Source organism: Heliconius melpomene, chromosome 18, assembly GCF_056956725.1.
Source record: "Heliconius melpomene rosina isolate 202511_hmr_F chromosome 18, ASM5695672v1, whole genome shotgun sequence".
In the NCBI taxonomy this organism is placed as follows: domain Eukaryota; kingdom Metazoa; phylum Arthropoda; class Insecta; order Lepidoptera; family Nymphalidae; genus Heliconius; species Heliconius melpomene.
This window is the reverse complement of record NC_140406.1, coordinates 1,899,051-1,920,604: the sequence shown is the minus strand read 5'-3', so window position 1 is coordinate 1,920,604 and position 21,554 is coordinate 1,899,051. Positions and strand designations below refer to the sequence as shown.

General features: G+C 36.5%; 1 protein-coding gene across 2 annotated transcripts in view; it reads left to right on the top strand.

The window, feature by feature from the left end:
• rols (zinc-RING finger and ankyrin repeat domain-containing protein rolling pebbles) overlaps positions 1 to 21,554 on the top strand; it is a 214,145-nt gene that overhangs the window by 20,429 nt on the left and 172,162 nt on the right. The window lies entirely within an intron of this gene.

Genomic DNA, 21,554 nt, shown 5'->3' with positions numbered 1-21,554 from the left:
ATGGATTCAATTCCCACTCGAGGAACATTTTAATTCATATAATATTTCATATTTTCATTTCAAACAATATGTCATCATACCTGTCGCGTTTAGAGTCATACGCTTGTACCTCTACGTCAAAACTGTCCTCACTTACCCTAGACTGAAATTATAATTGCAAAAAAAAAGTGTTCCATAACTATTTTTCTATATTTAGATTGCGGAACTTAACGCCGCATTTAACCTAAAAAAAATGTTAATTTCAAACACACACAAACACTGTCTGTATCTATAGCACAAAGCAATTAATTCCAGCCACTACAGGTCACGTCAGCCGCTCCAGCTATTCCCCGCGTATTTGCCAACAAACGTGCGCACAATGGACCAGGCTCACATAAATCATGAGGCACATCCCATCACACGTTTGCGTTAACGGTTTAGCATACGTCCCTCGGAGGGATGCTGATGCTGATGCTTATCTTAGATATTTTGGAACTAGATATAGTGACATCCTTTTGTTTTATACGAAATCTAGCAAAATCTAAATATCTGACTTAAGTTTTAGTTTTTATAAAAGGATAAAATGTGAGCTATATTGTTTGATCCATAGTATTGTAATATTTAGTCGTAAGTATTTGAATTTTCGAAATATTGTGTGTTGAGTGGCGGAACTCAACGCCGTGCAGCTGAAGAACAGTAATATATTTAATACAATCCACCTACTTTCAAAAGTATATTTGTATATGAACCCACAATCACATATATACATACAATGCGTTCTAATAGAACTGAATTACATCTGAATTACAAGGTATATATATTTTTATATGTACGTATAATATAATGTTAGAATATATTTTTTCTCTTATTAGTTCTTGTTATGGCTAGACTCATATAACTAAGTTCTTAGAAAAAGTATTTTTAAAGCAACAAGCTTGAAGAGAAACTAATGAAGAGACTATAAATGTAGCTGGATTCGTTACAAAATGATATAGAGATAGCAAAAAAATACAATATGCAGAAAGTGTAAGAAAAATGTATATATGAAAATTAAGTGCTATATAAATAGAATGCTAAGCTTAATATGATAAAAGTTGTATATTAATTTACTGTACAGTACTGAGCATTTTACAGTGAAAAAAAATATAGTAAGCAAAACAGCACGGCGTTGGGTTCTGCCAGTTAACACGCAATTTCTCGTAAACTAGACGGAAAATTAGGAATAGTTAAATAACACTAGGATATCTTTACTTACCCTTAGGTACTTTACTTTACTTACCCGTAGGGTAGGTCGGGGGAACCTGGGAACCTAGTGTTACGCGGTTAGCGGAGTGTCCTACTAGAGTCCCACTACCTATCCTGCTACATGAAGTTATATAGCAATTTTTGTTATATATGAATAAAAAAAATTGGTTCACATTGAGTGTCGGGTAATTTAAGCTTTCTTTTCTCATAAAAATAGTATTATTCAATTTCAAACCTTTAAGGAATAAAAATATATCTTGGTTAGCGATGATAGCTTGGAGGTGTCAATTGTGATATTCGATAGTCCCGCTGGATTTTCATTGAATATGCAAAAATTTTACTTTTCAGTACCCTTTCTCTTAATTCTATTTAAATAAAATTAAGGGTATTTTCTACTATGGACACAATAATTTTAAATCATGTTTTTGGTCAATATTACCATTTAGTAAGTTTTAAATTCTTTTTTTTAATTTTAACTTAGCTGCGAACGGTACGGAGTCTGTAAATATATTTCTAATGAAAAAATATCCTTTACGCAATGTGCTACATACATACTACGTACTTACATACATATTTTCACTGATTAAGTATTAGTCATGCTCTATATTTTAAAAGGTCAAATGAAATATCCTACTTTTCTAACACATTAATTAGTTATTTTACTGACGATAATACTGAAAGTAGTTCACAATTCAACGTTCGTATATTTTTTTGTTATGCTTAAACTCGATTATTTTAATTTTGTCCTGGTATCTATCAGAGTGAAAAAATTAAAATAATTCCCGAATGATAATCGAACCTACATTCGTCTATAGTCAGTCGTCCTGAATAATTCCTACATTCATGATAAGTTTACGATATCGTTTGGATAGAGATCTAAAACTGCAAAAATTCAACAAATTAAGATTATATTTCTACTTAATCTCCAAAAACTTTGATACAAATGGTATGAAGGTTTCCATCTCAAACAATATGCACCATCCATTCCGTGAGTTTACGAAATAAACAGAGCCACAGGTGCGGAGGTAGCAAATTAAATACAAGCTGTAAGAGACTGCCCACATAAATAATTCGCCCTTTAATAAGAGTACGAGTGTGTACTGAGACGCTGTGGAACTGTGGTATCTGGAACTGCCTTTTGTTTTCCAATTTATATTATAGTAGTAAGTGCGCAAAATTAATACATTATTATAATGAAATGCGTTTTATATGAGCAATTTACCCAAATAACTTGATAGTGTACAATTAGCCTAAGTTCAAATATTATGATTGATGATTGATGATGATTGCTGTTCATTCATATCCTGAAGAAGTTGCGTATCCGATCATCATCACCTTAGCAATGTTGTCAGATAATAACAAAAACAAAATTAAAGGTTCCCTTAATTTCCCTGGGATTTCATTCCATCTTCAGATCCTGTTGGCAATGGGACTACGTAGGAAATACGATTTTATAAGCAAAATTCATATCAGTTCACTAATGAAATATCTGGTGACATATTGAAAAAAAATAATAGATGTTCTAATTCGAGCCTATAGTTCCTGAGATCAGCGCGTTCAACCAAACTCTAAATATATCCAATAATTTGTATACTATCTAGTAGGTATACTTTACATCAACGATCAGACGTATACAATTGAGATGTTTTATTTAATCTTCAAATTGAAGCTGGAGGAGGCAACCCAACCACTGTATCATTAAAACGTTTGGTTTATATTATTTATAATGTTATTTAGCAACCACTTAACAAAAATTGATTTGTGTGATTCTTTATTTTTTTTATTGAGTCCATCTTGACACAGCGGCATGATGTTTGGCGCAATGGTTTCGTTTTTCCGTTTTTCGATTGAGCAGTATGCTGTTGGCCATATCGGCCTCTACAGCGTCACCGGACTTGGGGAGGCCGAGCTAGACGAGCTCTGACCTTGGCATGGCTACCGTGGAAGGTACCAACAAAACAGAACACAGTGGCGCAAGGGCGTCTCCTTTGAGACTCGGACCGCGACTTGCGAACACCGTTCGTAGTGGGGGGCTTTGCTTCGATCGGTTCGACCAAAGCCTACTGGGGAGGGCTCTTGATGCCCTATTGGATTAATGAGTGCGGGCTCCTCTCGCGCCGAGGCGCGATTGGGCCACAGTAAAGCTGGGACCTCGTCTCCACCGGCGGGGACGGTGTGCGTAGCGTGTATGTGTGCGATTGTGTGTGGCCCTACCTACAAATTTAGGGTCGTTCGCTTTAGTGATGGGGTCAGCATCATCGGTTAAGATATCCCGGGGTCGACGGCGATCCCACGGTCGACGTTTGGCGTAATTACACGAGTTTACCACCAGCGGATTCGGATGCGATTCGGCTTTAGTGAAATAACTACTAGAGAGCTTCCGACAGTGCTCTTTTACTGAGTCTAATTTGACGTCTCTATGGAGATTGGTATTACGCATGTACCACGGGGCACCGGTAGTATTACGCAAGAAACGGTTTTGAATTACTTGTAAACGGCTAAGGTCTGTCTGTGCGAACACAACACAGGCGTAGGCGAAAATGGGTCTGACGCATGATTTATAGAGTCGGATTTTATTTCTAAGTGAGAGTTTGCTTTTAGCACAGATGAGTGGATACAAACAACTTAGGACGTAGGCCGCTTTGCGGCGAACATAAGTAATGTGGGCTTTAAAGGACAGTTGACTGTCGAGAATGACACCTAAGTATTTGGCCTGTTTGGCCTCGGGAATTATTTTGCCTAAAAGGCGGACGTGTGGCAGGTAGTCTGTCCTACGGAGGGGGAAGTAAATGATGTTACTTTTATCGGGATTGACCTCTATGCGCCATTGAAATAGCCACTGACCTATGCGGTCCATGGACTTTTAGCTATGCAGACTGATACACGGCCGGACGTATAGACGGCGGTGTCGTCTGCGAAAAGGGCTAGGTTTGTACCTGGGGTTTTGGGGATGTCGTGAGTGTACAGGTTGTACAGAAGCGGGGATAGGATGGAGCCCTGAGGGACTCCAGCTCTAACTGGCCTACTGGAGGAAAGGGTGCCTTCTACCCTATATCTAAATGAGCGGTTTGATAAGTAGTCTCGAATGATGTGCACGAGTCTGTCAGGTACGTTAGTCTTTTGTAACTTGTAAATCAAGCCATTGTGCCAGACTTTATCAAACGCTTTTGCAATGTCTAAGAAGATTGCCGCTGATGGCATTAATTTGGCTCGGGATAACAGGAATTCCGTGAGGCGGTGTACCTGGTGTATGCTGGAGTGTTTGGCTCTAAAGCCGAATTGTTCGGGGGGGATTATGTCATTGGCCACGACTGCGGCTTGGAGACGAGTGAGGAGGATACGTTCGTATATTTTGCCCATTGAACTGAGAAGGCTTATGGGGCGATAACTGGACGGGGATGTGCGAGGTTTTTTAGGCTTGTGAATACCTATGACTATTGCCTCTTTCCATTGGTCTGGGAATGAGCACTCTTTTAAGAGTGTGTTAAAAATGGCAACGAGAAGCGTTAGAATGTGAATGGGAAGAATTTTAAGGATCTTATTCGAGATGCGATCGGATCCTGGGGCTTTCTTTGGCTTAAGGCGCTTTATAATGTCTTGTACCTCTTCGACAGAGGTCGGTCTTATAGGTTCACCCGCTGGTGGCAACGGTGCCCACGTTTCGACCTGTGTGTCCACCGCGGCGACGTGAATTGGATCACACGGTTGTTCCGAGGGGGAGCATTGACTTTCTAAGTTATCCGCTAGGCATTCGGCCTTTTCGAGATCGTCTGAGGCTAGTGTTCCGTCCGGACGGATTAACGGCGGTAATTCGACTACGGTGTCGTTTTTGAATGATTTAGTTAATTGCCAGAACGCTACGTGCGATGGCGTAAGCTCTGATAACCTATGATCCCAAGATTCGTCTCTGAGGTCCTCGAACCGGGCTCGAACCTGTCTTTGGAGCCTCCAGAGTTTAGCGCGGTTAGCCGGCGACGGAAATGAATCGTGCGCCCTATTGGCGATGTTTTTACGTCTCATGAGCTTTCTGAGATCTCGCGGGATCTTAAAATGTCCTTCTGGATTAGTTGGAATTTCCCTAGAACACTCGTCGAGAGTGCTACCTAGTCTGTCAGTAAGTTGGTTAATTTCCGCCTCGACTACTTCCACCGAGTCGAATCTGTCAGGTATGTCGTCTGTCGGTTCCGTGTCGGGATTGCCTAGGCGCTCCGCGAACTTAGACCAGTCGGTGATGGTGGTTTTAGGAAGAACTGGAGGACAATCGGGTCCTAATTTAACTATTACAGGTCTATGGTCTGAGTCTAACTCTGGTATTACCTCGATAGAGCGCAGCCTGAGAGAGACGCCCTGCAGGATGGCTATGTCAAGAATTGAAGGTCGGCCCCGGGGCCCAAATCTAGTGGGAGTGAGGGGGGCTACTATCTCAAAGTGAGAGGTGGTCAGGTCATAGATGTTTTCGAGTTCGATTCCTCCTCTGTTTGTGGAGTTGCAATTCCACCTGGTACTTTTACAGTTAAGGTCCCCGGCTATGATAACCGAGTCCCCCATGTCTAGTAGTGTCTGTAGGTCGCTTCTAAGTAAACTCTTTGATGGAGAGAGATAGGCGGAAGCTATAATAGTGGGTGGATGTCCAGTCATGTGAACCTTACAGACCGAAACTTCGATGTTAGTGAGCGTCGGCGGCGGATCGAGCGGTATGACGTGAAGCGTCTTTCTGTAAAATATGACGGTGCCGCCTTTGGCGCCGTCTCTGTCGTTACGAATAGTACGGTAATTGGCTATCTTGGGATCCCTATTGCAATTTCTAAGGAACGTTTCCTGAACTAGAAATAAGTCGAGTTGTCGGTTTGTAACAAAATCGCGGACTAGCCCCATTTGCGTACTGAGACCGTTAGCGTTAAAATAACCTATGTTGAGAGAACGCGGCTTGACTCGCGCGAGTCTTAAATCGGGCGGGTTGATTCTAAGATTATTATTGACCGCCATTGGAAGTTTGAGCATTGACAAGTAGTAATTTGGCTATAAGCTTTCTGTTGAGCTTAATTACTTGAAGTCGACTTTTAGGATCGCCGTTTGAGTCTACTAAGCCTTTCGCGAAGGCCAATATTTCGTCTTTATCTAGTATATCTAAGAAGCTAGTCATAATGTCGATCGCGTCTTCGATACTATCCTGTTCTAGGTTTACCTCCCCACGGGGCTGGCGGGCGGAGGAAGTGGCCCTGGAGGGCTTGGGTTTGGGATTGGAGGCCTTGGCGGCTTGGGTCTCTGGTAGAGGTTTTTTCCACGCATTGGTGGAAGGAAGATGGGCTGGTTGGAGTAGTGGCTGAGGGCCGGACGGGTTTTGCGCTGGACGGGAAGGCATCGAAGCCTTATGCGTCCTGCCGCCCTTTCCGCCGGACCTGCGTGGGGCCCTAGGGCATCCGCGGTAATTTGCGGGGTGCCCTTGGGTCTCACACAAGACACAGCTGGGAGGTACGGCCGGGTCTGGGACCTTGCGCGGACAGTCAGCAGTAGCGTGACTTTCTAAGCACTTCACGCACCTGGGTTTTGCGTGACAGTTTTTGGCGGAATGCCCATAGAGCTGGCAGCGGTGACACTGCCCGGGAATGCCACGAGACCATGGCTTATCTATAGTAATGCCCGTGAGTGAGCAGATGGATTTAATATTGAAAATTTGTTTGCCCTCAGGGCTGCGGTCTAGGACAGCTAGGACCATGTCGTAGCTTTTTTTAGTGTACTGATTGTACATACGGTGGACTGCCCTAACGGGTAGATTTTGGGACATTAAGTCCCGAAAAACGGATTGGGTCTCTAACTCGACTGGGATACCCTTGAGGACTACACGTAATTGACGCTCGTCCTCCAGAGCGTAGGAATGGAACCCTATGTTTGAATTCCTAAGGTTGGTCGTTAGGACCCTGTGGTCTTTAGGTGTTAACACCTGAATTCTAACTCCCTGAGCTGTAGATCTGGCAGAATTGAACTGCACTTTAGCGGACAACATCCATAATTGTAGGTTATCCCACGCTTTTTTTTCCTGAACTATGATCGGGGGAGGTAACCTATCCCTACGAGCGCCGGCCGGTAGCGGTACCGAACCGTCGCCAGAGTTGGACGCGGGGATTGAATTATTATTGTTGCTATTATTATTGTTAGCAATTGCATTGTCTGTCTTGTCAGTCATTTCGGCGTCGGAGCCGTTTTTGTCTACCTGCGCACCCTTTTCTGCTACCTGCGCGCGTGCCCTACTTTTGCGTGGGGGTGAGGACCGCGGGGAAGCGGGGGAATCTAGCGTGCTCGCGGCGCGTTTGCCTGAACTATCGGGGGATCGTTTTGCCTTGCGTTTGGCGGCCTTAGATATGACGGTCTCGAAACCGTCCTGATCCTCCTCCTCCTGTGAGGATTCGGCCGGCGGGGCCGCCGCCTCCTCAGCTTCGGACTCGGACTCTAGAACGATGTCCAGAGCCTCGTCCTCGTCCGATTCGGCGTTGGTCTCGCCGGGATTGGCCTCCTGCTTTTGCTGGCGTTTTTCGCGTTCCACGAATGCGGTTATTTCCAAAAAGAAACATGACGGGATATGGTCTGCGGCGAACTTAAGTAGACTATCCGAGTCTATCCGAACCATTTTGACTAAACTTGACTCCCCGCCGAGGTGAGGGGTATGTGCCTACTTTGACCTAATGTCTCGGCCTGGTGGGGCCGGGGTGAGTACCTAGCTTAAGCTAACACTGTGTAAAAGTACTCACGTGGGTATGGAATCCAGGTGAAATCCTATGGACACTAACACACTACACTGCACTACACAAAACAACGGAGATCGCCGCTCGCCGAACAAAACGACGCCGATCGGTCCTCTTCGTCTTCTTGGTGTTGCAGGGTGGCGTAGGTCGATAGTGCGCGCGTGCGTGGATTGGTTTTTGGGTTTTTTTGGTTTTGGTTTTGGTGATTGCGAAAGCGATGCCAAGCGGACATTGAGACGTCCGGGCGGTACCGCGGTCGGAATGGAACTCTGGCGCAATGGTTGTGGATTCTAGTCTTCTTGCATTGATAACGCGCTTTATATGTTGTACCCGATTGAGAAAATATGGTTGAAATAATTAATAGTTATATCAAAGTACCATTTTTATAAAAATAATAAGATATGCAGAAATATAACAAAAAGATATCTAAGAAATTGCGAAAAAAACTAATAGATATTCTAATCTAAAGCACTCTACTCCTTTTTTTAAATTTATTTTCATTCATCACATGATTCTAACTTTTTGCCCATAGTAGCTTAATACTAGGTCTCTATCGGTACAAATGAATCCTATTGTATGAAAGAATTGAACTCTATGTATTGAATATTGAACGTCAGATATTCTACGAAACAAGCTGTACATCCAAAAATAAAACTTCTCGTTATTACATAGTTGGGCAGCGGTCGTGGGTTCAATTCTCTTTCCTTTTTATTTTAAAATATTTTTATTTCCTTAGGTCACCGTCGGTTGTCCAGCAACCGCACTTGTGACAATGATAATATTTTAATAGCTTACTAATGTACTTACAATAAACGATATCTCTTTAATACGAAAAAAAATCAGAACAGAGTACCTTAACACTAGGTTCCGTACCTACCTCACTAAATGATAATGGAAAACAAAACCACACATAATTTTATCAAATTCACATAAAAATAAAAGTAATTCTGCACTCGTCCAGCTGTAAAAATACAAGCGCTCTCAGTCTCAATAGGTATATTGAAATATAACTTTGAGTGTTATGCTCAATCAAGTTCAAATCGTGCGTAAGCGGTTGTCCATTGATAAAATTTTAAACTTATATGTAATTTGACGGCTTAATACAGTTATATTTTTAGTTATTTGATAAATATAATGAATGTTAATTTTCTGCAAAACTTCTGCAAAGTTTTCGAGACGTTGCGTATTGAGTATTTATTAGAAGTCAATGTTAATAGAGCGAGGAAATGAAAATATTTCTTTCCTTAAGCATAGGCAGGTCAATGCAAACAAAGCGAGTAAAATAATAAACTCATCAGTCATACTTCATTTAAAGTTACCTCTTCTTATCCTGCTATTTGTAGAATAAAATTATACCAAAAAGCTTAAAAAATATATCTTTTTCTACCTTTTTGGTATAATTTTTTTCTGATCTAATTATAGTGAATATGGCATTGGAGTATATCATCAAAAAAGGACTTTAAAACGAAAAATTAAAACGTTCAGTACGTTCAAATATCTATAAGTTCTTTCCGCCCATCGTTTCCGCCCAATATAACTAACTCTAGAAATATTAAAAATAAGAGAGTAACAACGATATTAATATTATTTTACAACTCAAATGCATATAAAATCAATAACATATATAAATACAAATAAATACTTCAACGAAAAATCAAACTAGTAACCTTAATTTACAATGCCAAGGACCACCCACACTGTACCAGCAACGTGTAATGTAATAATATTTGCAAACATCGTTCAGTACATCCGCTCTACACTCTCTATTTTTATCATAGTATAATCAATCAAACCCTTTTGTTTACTTCCATATTGTTTGTTGATGGTAGTTAGCCCGAGGGTAGAAAGTTTAATATCAATAGTTTAAAATAACATAAAAGATTAAATTTTATCAAACAGATCCATTCGTAGCGCAGCAATAAACGCGACAGGTTTTAGGTTCGATTCCATCTCGAGGAAATTGAATATTTTCATGTCAATGATCTGGTACCGAGGCAAAGTGTAGCACTGCAGAATTCGGTATAAAAGAAACGAACGGAAGAGTTTTAATGGAGGCGAAGTGCTTTAATACTAGGTTTATTGTATATATTCCATGTATATTCCGTTATATACAACGAGTAGCTAAAAAAATATTTCTAACGTGAGTGTTATAGAGTATTTCCTGGCATTTCTAAAATATTTAAATCCACCATTATTACTACCTAACTTTCACACTAAGGATTGGCGTATACTCGTATGTAAACATAAAGTTACCAACGATAATAAAGTCACAGAGATAATTAATTAACCCAAAATGATTTATAATATCATTGACATACAAGGTTTGTTAATATAATTATTAACATATAATTTTAACTTACTCCTCTTCAAAAGCGTTAGACCCTTAAGCCCTTAAGCCATTTCATATTCATTTGACATATGGCGCTACCTAGAGCAACTCGTTAACCTTAGATCTAAAAGTTAGGGTTGAACGGCTATTAATGATGATCGAACATTGAACATTAGGCCCAGGTGGAGAAAAAGCTAAAAATAGCACCCCTATATAACCCGTTATCGTATAAGGGTGTCGACACTCGACATATGATAGCAATAGGTTATAAATAGTTATTGATATAACTACGTTCGTATATCATGATTTATGATCTGTAGAAGTTTAAATCTCGTTTTTTGTTTAAACTTCGTCAATACGTTTTTTCAATCAAATATTGTGCTCATTTTTTACAATTTTGTTATTCTATGTGTTTTCTAAAAAAACTTTTCTTTTTAAAAATTCAAAATAAATAACACTCTCTTGCCAAATGGTAATTCTGAACACTGTTTAATTAAACTATTCAAAGCAATATTTTTGTCGGTTAAGCATAACTGTTAAAATGACTTAAAGGTTAAATATATAGAGTAACGGGAAAAGAAAACAAAACGGAACTGAAACTTTGTAAAAGAGTAGGAAAAGACTGTCGGCACATTCCCGAAATAAAAGTCATTCTGTGCCCCTCGAGAGCGCCTCTCGATTTTAGTTAGAGCCCCCTAAAGTGTACTTCATTTTATATCGTATATACCTAGTTGTTTATTTATTTATATTATGGACGCCAACGTGGCGCAGCCGCACAGGGCCTGACTGTAAACGACGGTAGTGGGTTGGTTGCCACTTGGCGAAAACAATTATTTTAATTTTCTCTCTATGGTAACAAGAAAAAGCGTGTAGAGTTCCATCGCACACCCATGCAATAATTAAAGTAGGGTTAATTAAGGTTCCCTAGGGTCCCTCTGCATACTCTAACACATACGGGAGCGTAAAACTATAAAAAAATCGTTAGGTAAATTTCATTTAATTATTTTAATTCATTGATTTATTTAATATTTAAAATGTTACATTTCTATTTTTTTATATAATAACAGATATGGAAATATATTATTTCCTAAAATGTCTATATACGTCCTGATTCCGCACAAAAGGTATACCACAAATTCGTAGAATGGTTCGAAAAGCTCGTAGCATAATTTCGTAGAATGGTTGTATTAGAATATATGTACGGTGTTACTGTCTTCACACATTAATTTCTAATAATTTTATAATGATGTGATAATGTGGACAAAGCAAGATGAATCACTAGTCTTATAAACCTTAAAAATACACATATAAAAACATACTTTTAAGTCAAGTACGTAAGTGAAAAATACATATGTAAAATTAAAATAATATATAGTACCACATAATATTACTACCGTATAGCTATTAATTAGTTGTATTCGACGTCACAACTGTCCAATTAGTTGCAGATGCCGTTAATTATAATATGAACATGATGTATATGCGACAGCCCGTGGCTTCGCTTGTCGCGCTATCAGGATAATTTGAAATTTGCAGCGACAGTACAAAGTTTGTCAAAATTATTTTATAATTATTAATATAAACGTAGTAAAATAATATTATTTTGTAATTTAATACTTCTGCAATATATGAAGTCTAAGATTTTTTTTTTTATATAACCTTCATTTTTAGTCCATTTTGAATATAAACACACCGGATTGAAAATACAAAGACAGGGTCTAAATTATTTTCCCCCATATAAAGCAACGTTATCTCTAAACGGCGGATAAACAGGCATAAAATCACTTTTGAGATTACCAACAAAGGCTTATCAGTGGAAAAACGGTTGTCACGTGCCCGTATGCTCAGTGATGGGATACCATATCGAGTATCAGGTTTGAGATCAAGTAAAAGCGTAAATTTGGTACGTGCCCCGAAATGCCATCGGAGTTTATTTTTTGTTGGTTTGGGTTCCTTGTTAAAATTTTAGAGACATATTAGTAAATATAGTAAGAAAATATTATATTTATATTATGATGTTTTTATTATTATAATAGTTTTTATTATGTTTCAGGCCGACAAGGCTAGTAGTTTACAATTTTAATACAATGATAAATGTCATGCATGAAATTCAATTGATCTTAATGCCACAGATAAGTGTTCTTTTTTCGTTTTCCCGTGTCTGGAAAAAAAAAAACGGCGTTGGGCGCCGTCACTTAACCAGTGATGTTTCTGTCCTCTCTCCCCTCCTAGGTATCTAAGAAATTCGTTGTTGATATAATCTATACTAATATAATAAAGCGGAAGAGTTTGTTTGTTTGTTTGTTTGTTTGTTTGTTTGTTTGAACGCTAAGATCTCTGGATCTACTGGATCGATTTACTTTGTTTTTGTTTTGTATGAAAGCTGCATTCTTCAGAAGTGCTATAGGCTATATAATATTACATTACACATATATACTAATAAATTAAAATACTTTATAATTTGACATGCAATTTATTCTGCCATGTTAATAACAACCGTCGTCGCTACGCAACCGCGTTCGTTACCGCGTCATTTTGATATTCATCCTTATGAAAATAAATATAATAGGCATTTCATCTAGATTGAAATTATATTTCTATAGAAATTATATTCTTATATTTCAAGCAGGCGTAGCCGCGTCCGGGTCCGCTAGTGAAATATACGTTGATATAATGAGTATATTGTACATATGCATATTATAATGATTTTCATCTTTTTTTATGACTAGATTCAAAAATGTAGTGTAGTGCCCGATTCATACGGAACCATTGTCGAGAAATTATACCGCCCTTTCTTGGTTTTGTTTAAAAATACACTTTGCTTGTTTTGAATTGAATACAGCTTCTGAATATTAAAGAGGCTGGAAGTAAGAAGGAATTTCTTTTTCATTAAAATAGTTGCGTCATTTTGCTACAGCTAAGATGTGTGAGGAGGCTGAAAAATCTGGTATTTGGAGGATATAAAAATTGTGAATGGAATGTTAGATCACTTTACCTAGGTACCCAAAAACCTTTGTGTATAATGAATTCAATAAATGAAATTTTACTAATATTATAAATGTGAAAGTTAGTGACGATGGATGTTTGTACCACTTTCACACAAAAATTGTTGGACGGATTTAGATGAAACTTTACAGTAATGTAGCTTATACATAAGAATAAAACAAAGATAATTTATGTAAATATTTTGTATAATTTAGCAATGATATAATTATATACATTAGATTATGGTTGCATAAATGAAGTCTCGTCTAGAAGAAAAAATACTATAATATTTCTTCCTTTAAGAATTTTTAATCATCACGTCATAATCATCAATAACTTTCGAATTTTATTTATATGCTCATATTTCAGTTTTAAGCTATGCAACTCAAATCGTTTTTAGAAATTCATATTCTATGAGATTAAAATAAAATGTACCTACAAGCTTGAATAGGATACTCATTAATTTTTAAACTGGAGACATGAGAAGGCTCTTAAAAGTAAAGGAAGAAGTATATTTATATCTAGTGATCCTCCCTGACTTTATCCAAATATTTTTAAATATCTTGTACTAGAATAATTAATAAGAAATAACTTTAAAAGTATCAATTAAAGATTCAACTCTCCGTTCTTATTAAGCTAGAAATGACAATATTTCATTTCCTCGAATGGGAATCAAATTGTCAACCTGTCGCCTTTTTCAGTCCTGAATCACAGGAAAATTATATCATTTTCTTTTTAAATACAAAAAAATATGTATATTATACACTTTATAAATTTTCACCTAAATATATGAAACAAACAATCTAGATATTGATATATTAAGGTGAAAACTGCTATCACGAAAGTTTCTTATAACTTCGACATTGTTTGAGTAATTTACGAGTTGAAATTTATTACAAGAATTTGTTTCCTTTCTTAAAAACGTTAAGATAATTTTATATTTCAAATTATTCCTTTTTTTTATTAAGTGCGTATAAACATTATTAGATAAATACATCTAATCGTCAACAACTATCTAAAATAAGTGTTTTGTTGTAATAAGTGTATAAACATATTTAGTTCAGTATAAGTCATTTAAAATAAATGTTAAACAATTAATAATTAATTTAAAAAAAAAACTAAAAAATTTAAGTTCATAATATTCGCATAACAAATTAGTAAATATGACATTATCATTTATTTTTACAACCAAAACTCAACGCCATAAGAACCCATAATGTAACAAGAGCAAAGTACTCTTGCGGCACTGGAGGAGTATTACGTGCGCTCCGATTTCTACACCGAGAGGCTTCCCGTTTTAAGAGCTTAGGGAAATTGTAAATATAATATTAGATACGTAATTTTGTTAAATATATTTACTTTATTACTTTAGTATTACCTACTCGGTTTGCTTTTATTTACTGTTTGTTTATTATGAATAAGATGATTTTTTAAATGTTTAACGTAGTGATAATGCTATTAGGATGATGTTTTTAAAATTGCTTCAAAATCCCCACATAAACATCAGACATTAAAGCTCTAGCCTCTATGCAATGTGTCAATTTGTAAGTGTACGGAAATTGTGTCTGAACTATTCCCAAACAAACTATAGTGATAATGTAATGGATTTATTGTGCTCGGCGTGGTGTATTGAAAATGTCAAAGCTAGTCGAAAACTTGTCAACTACACTAGACACTTGGACACAACGTTCACACGGCTGATGCGACGCTTATCGTGTCACAATAAATCTTGCAATTAGAGACATACAGAGACACTCGATGTATACATTGAATGTATCGTGTCTAGTGTCGTAGTCTATTGGTACCGTAAGTATATTTAAGTCATCAAGTGGAACTGGTGAGCTTTACAAAAAATGCACCAAATTTTCTGACCAGATGCTGCCAACTGCTCATATTTTTGTCATCATTTTGCTCTTTTATATGCATATATTCTTTGTTTCGCTCGGCAACCCTGCTTACAGAAGTCTTTGAAGGGATAATAATGTATTTTTTTTAGTTGATTTATTATAATTCTGCTTTCAAATTAAGTAAAAATAGTTTTATCGTTAATTACATGCAAAGTAGACAGAGAGAACATGGGAACTTGGTGTTAAGACATTCCGTTCCCCTTAAGACACTTTCCTTCCCCACTTTTCGCCAATTCTGGGGGCATTGTGTAATAAATTGCGAAACTCAACGTCACGCTTTGCCTCGTAGCCAGAGCGAAATATTAAATATTTCATTCCTTTCAATATTTTTTAATATTTTTAGTGTTAGTTCTAAAACATCGACTAAAACAAGATGTATTTTTTACTATTATATCCTGTGAAATATAAAATGTATGAGAGATTTCCATGCCACATCATTTATTATACTCTAGAACTCTTTAATTATCTTTATGACTTTTATCCACAGTGGTAGATATTGAAAAACTATTTTACATTGGTTTTCTTATGTATTGATTTTTTTGTTTCAGATATTAAATCCAAGAGCAAAGGTATGTTTTTACTTATTAATAAGCATAAAATTAATTTAAAATATAGTGTGTATACTTTCATTTCATTAAAAAAATGAAAGTATTGACACTGGATTCCACCTACCTACCCTACATCATGCAAGCACATACATGAAACTGAAAAAGCACTCATTATTAGCTTCACGCTGTTTTCCCGCACATGCAGGGTTGCCTTTCCTGTAGAACTAAAATAATTTCTCAGTCTGCCTCACAACAAGTATAGAAACAAGAAAATCAAAGGTTATGTTCTAATTTGTTCAGAATGAACTTAATAATAATGCTATTATTTGACTTCGGAACTTTTTTTTATTTTTCTCTACATTTGTGATTCCAACAGCATTCGAACACAAATGCCACGATTTACATGCATTTGGCGACCTTTCACTCCTCAAAGGCTTTTCGTACTCGTTCCGATTGCAAAATGAGATAAAAGATCCCTTTGTTTGTTCCCAAACTCGGTAAGAACTGTTATTATCAGATGCTCCGTTTTTTAAAAAAGTTAAATTGTTTCAAAAGTATATTTTAGCAATGTTTTTTTTTATTTAGGTGTGAAATGTGAAATGTATCCTTTTAACTTTTCGCAAATGGAATGCGTATTATAATAATATTGGAAATTTTAGCTTCATGCTTCATCTTGCATCCTAGTACACATGGAACGTACCCTTCATGGAATACTTTAAAAATTTGCTCATTCTTCATAAGGTTACGGTAAATTATATTTTATTTTCCATTAAAGACATAGGCCACTGCCATGGAAACATTGGTTAACAAAATAAAGAATTGTAGTCGACCGTACATTAGTCAATTACAGTAACACATTTTTTTTTTTTGCATACTCATTTAATGCATTTGTTTTTTTTAGGGTGGGTAGGTTTTAATGAGTCTACACACTCCGTTCTCTACCTTTCACTGAAATTCAAATTATTACGTGGCGTGACTCAGCATCGCAGCTTGTACCAGATTGAGAAAATGTTAATCTAATGTGAATGATAATGAAATTAATTAATCTGCATATGACCCATAATCATCGCGTTTACTGTGGCCCCTACACAATTAAATCCTTTTTTTAATGCCTATGCTACATCTCACATATAGCAGGGTAAGGAAAGGAAACTTAATCACTAATGTGTTATAAGACACTGCGTTCCCCATTTTCGGCTCAGTTTTCAAGACATTTCCTGTTGAATAGCGGAATTCAACGGCGCGGCGGTTTTTTCCTAGTTGCTAGCGTGAAGCAATATAAATAACTTATTACCCCAAGTGATATCGAAGCCACAACCGTCGCTTTTACAATCAGATACTGTGCCACTGTACCACAACCGCCTTAATTTTATTTATTATTAATATACAAATTTCACAATTTTTTTTACGGAGAAACAAACATATATGTGATTAAAAAGTTATTGTAAAATATTTGAGCTTAAAGAAAAAGGCGGCCGTAAAAAGTTTAGATTCAAATGAAAAAAATATTTGCAGTGGCTTAAACGGGAAAATCTGATTGCATACCCAGCGAAAGCCGATTTTGATGAAACTTGTGTTATTCTTTAAGTTGAAATGTACTCATATCTCATGAAAAGTAAGTTCGTCAAAACTTTTAAGTTTCTTTGCTGAGAGTCTGTTTATTTAAGTGAAGTAAGCACAAAACAGTAAACTGAGAGTAGCAAACAAACGACCAAACCGACCATTCCTCTAATATAAATATGAAGTAATTGTCATTGCAGTCTCTTCCGCTGTGACATCAACGTCCGCTTAGTGCCGGAACAACATTATTATAGTATTTACTTGTACATACATGTGTTACACATGCATCCATTTTGTATATTTAGTTTTTTGTCTGTCATTTCATATTTAGACTAAAATTTATCTATCTTTGACATCCTATATCTTATAAAACAAAGTCGCTTTTCGTGTCTGTCTGAACTTTCTAACTCTTCTTCTTCTAAACCACCCAACGGATTTTTATGCGGTTTTCACCATTAGGTCGAGTATTTTTCAGGGAAGGTTTATATATAGTTTATTATTTGTACATTCTTATGTAAATTAACATAAATACGATAAATGTGTCTAAAGTCCTACCCGTTGAGACACTTTCGCGCATGCGCTGCTTTAATGGTAAGTACTACATGAAAATAATGTACTGGAGTATTGTTCCTCTTAATAAGATCTACAAAAAAGTCCGCGAGAGCATATTTTTATCTTTTAAGGATAGCGTGTAGTGATCATATTTCTGTCTAAAAATAGTTATTTCAATATATTTTTTATTGTGAGGGATATTTTTCCATAATGGTATTAATCCTTATCCTTTAAAATACTTTATTAATTTTCTACGTTAAACGAAGATAAAATTTGCTTTTTACACTATTTCGAAATTGCGAATAGTTTTAGAGAAAAACGCATTTAATTGTTGACACATCACGCCGTTGACTCATCAGCTGTGCCGACTCAAGTTTTACTTATCCCTTACTCTCAGCATATTAATAAGTATATTAGTTACGTTGGCCATTTAATGTAGATGAACTGTCCTTTACTGTTTTTTCATTTTAATAAGTACTTTAGAAGTTGTTAAAAAACTAAAACATCCTTGCTGCGAAACGCGCCTCGCGACGTTTTGCTTATTTATACACAAGCGCGTGATGAGCAGTCATCGGTGGTTCAGTGGTAGAATGCTCGCCTGCCACGCGGGCGGCCCGTGTTCGATTCCCGGCCGATGCATTCTATTTAATTTTCCTCACAGGCAGCCACGTAGTGCCTACCCAACGGGTGTCGCTGTTTTAACAGCATTAACCACAAGCTCGAAAAAAAACCCGCCTGCCTCTATAGCAAAGAAGATTTAGATGCGTTTCACATATTGAATAATTTCAGTTAAATGTATTATTTCTATAGAGGCATAGCAACGAAGATTTAGATGCGTTTGCACGTATTGGATAATTGGAGTTGAATGTATTATTTCAGCACGATATATTTGGTTTCATATTTTTTGTAGTAGTTATTAGTAGGTAGGCTTTTGTTTATAATTTCTTCCATTTAAAAATAGTCATTTAACTATCTAAAAATAGTCATTTAAATATATTTTAATAAGTACTTGAAAAGATTAGTAGCACAGATTTAAAATTACGGTACCTACTAAAAAATCCTTGCTGTGTAAAACAATTGGAAAATCCTTATTGAAACTAGGAAAATGCGGGCTGCATTAGAGTTTAATTAATTTTCACATTATCTTAAGTGCTTTGCAAACATACATTATATGCATAATCCAGTAGTAAAAGCGGGCGAAGCCGCAAGGGGGTCGCTAGTTATATCTAAGTAACTAAATTTGATCCTTTTGTAATAATTATTGTAATATAAGAATAAAGTATCATTAACTTAATCTGATGATGGAGATAGGACCTGAATAAGGTAAACCTTCAGAGGTAACTAGTAAGCCACTCGAATTGAGCCTTATATATTTTATAGCTCCGAGCGTACACTAGTCATATGTAGCTGGTGTATTCTTTAATTTGTTTTAATTTAAATCGATTCGAAAACAATAAAATATCTCGAAAATACAAATATTCTCCAAAAAGGATCTCTAAGGGGGTTTACATCATAAGTCACAGTAATTACGCAACAAATTCATTAATTAAATATATGAAATACATTTTTTTTTATTTTCAACACAAAACATTACCAAGATTGAGTTAAAATTTAAATAACATAACGTAAATATTAAAACGGTGTTAGAAATTACAGAGCCAAGTGAAGTCGGCGGAAGCGGCACCGCCGCGCTTCCCTTCATTTACTCACGCAAATTAGATCAGTATTTCAAATTGGAATCGAATTGAATACCCGCTAACTGATTGCTTGGTTAGATGTATTAATTATTTTACTTCAATCGGTAGATAAAAAATTCTAAATCAACATCTTGGCAAAGCTATTTAGATTATGGGATTATAGGAATTATAGTCTTAGGAATAGAGGGGGAGAAGTGACTTGAAGTATTTTGATAGGATATTCAATACAGCCATATCATTTTGTTTATATTTAACTTATAATATACTAGCTTTTGCTTCGCCCGCTTTCTCAAATGGAAATAACCAAGATTTATTTGTATGACACATTTTAAGTATCCGACAATACAAAAATAATTTTTGAATTCGATTCGGTGTTTAATTTTAGAGGAACTTCCCATTTTTAAATTCACAACCAAATTGCACACTACCAGCCTTAATTATATTAAACAAAACTTCTTTTTATTTTATTGTTGTGTTTTAGCTTGACACTGGATCCCGAACATAGCAGGGTAGGCAGAAGAAACCAGAGACCTCGTGTAAGATTCTTGAGTCATTGCGTATTACGTGGTGGAACTCAAAGCCGCGATTTGTCTCAGTATCAGACGAAAGAAATAAAAATATAATTTCCTTGAATGCGAATCGAGCCCACAATCGTTTCGTTTACAGTCACACACTTATGTTCACTAGAAATCACATAACAAACATACATACATACAAACATACAAACATACATACAAAATATGACAAATATTTAGTCGGAACCGCATCTAAACGTTAGAGCAACGCCCTCGGACCCCCTGCAAATGGATGGACGGTTTCCGTTCCAAAAATATAACAGACGCAAATAGCCAGCGAAGGGCGTTAGATAACTATGATTCATTTCGTCTCGAGCTCAGATTTGTAGCCTTTTATAGATTTTTTGTAAGGATTTTTTTTATATTTGATTAGATGTTTATTGCGTAAATAAATAATTTAATAGTTTGGTATTTTTTTCACACTATCCGGAGTGAAGCAGGGTAGGCAGAGGGAGGAACTCAACGCCGCGCGCGCGTTTGGTAACTTGGACTTGTTTTTCCTGTGGTCCAAGAGACTGTTGACGTCGATAATTGATATTAATTTCAACTTGATACATTTAACCGGTCTTGAAAAAAAATAGTCTTGACCGGCAGACAGAGAAACGGACAAGAATGTGGATTTCGTTTCTTTTTTATCTAAGGAACAGCACTAAAAAGAATAAGAGAGGTAGAAAAAATTACCGCGGTAAGAAGCGGTAAAAATCACACCCCGTGTGACGTCACGTGACGAGCACGTGGCAATTACCCCAATTCGTACAGATGTGTTACCAACCTTCCGCTTTTTCTAAGTTTTTTGACATTTTTTTTACTAATTGGATATACATTATCAACATTATTATTTATAAAAAGTCGTCGGTTAAAGGTTGTTGTTAATTCAATAATTTTAAAATGTTTTATAAACTGATGGCTGTCGAGGCGCAGGGGCGCTATTTTAAAAGCTTTTATTTAACTTGCAATGTATGTATGTGGGTTCGGGTGAAATCTTAGAGCTCAATTTTGAAGTAGATATCGTCAACCGATTGAGCTGAAATTTTGTATACACGTTTACTTTGGATGACAATGCACGATAAAATATGTGACGTCATTCTAAATGTAATATGGCGGACCGTGCAAGATGGCGGAATTGTTATTTTTAATATACTTCTACAATATGGGTATCAAATAAAAGGACTCGTTGAGAGCAACTCGAAAAATAATGTGATGTCACTCTAAATCCCATAAGGAGGATATCGAAGATAGCCGAGTATCTATTTGGTCTACTTCTACAATATAGATATTAAATGAAATGGGTCGTTGACCGTAACTCTAAAAATAATGTGACGTTATACTAAATCCAATATGGCGGAACATCTAAGATGGCGGAATAGTTATTATTTATGCACTTCTGCAATATGGGTATCAAATGAAAGATCTTGCCGAGAACAATTAGGAAAATAA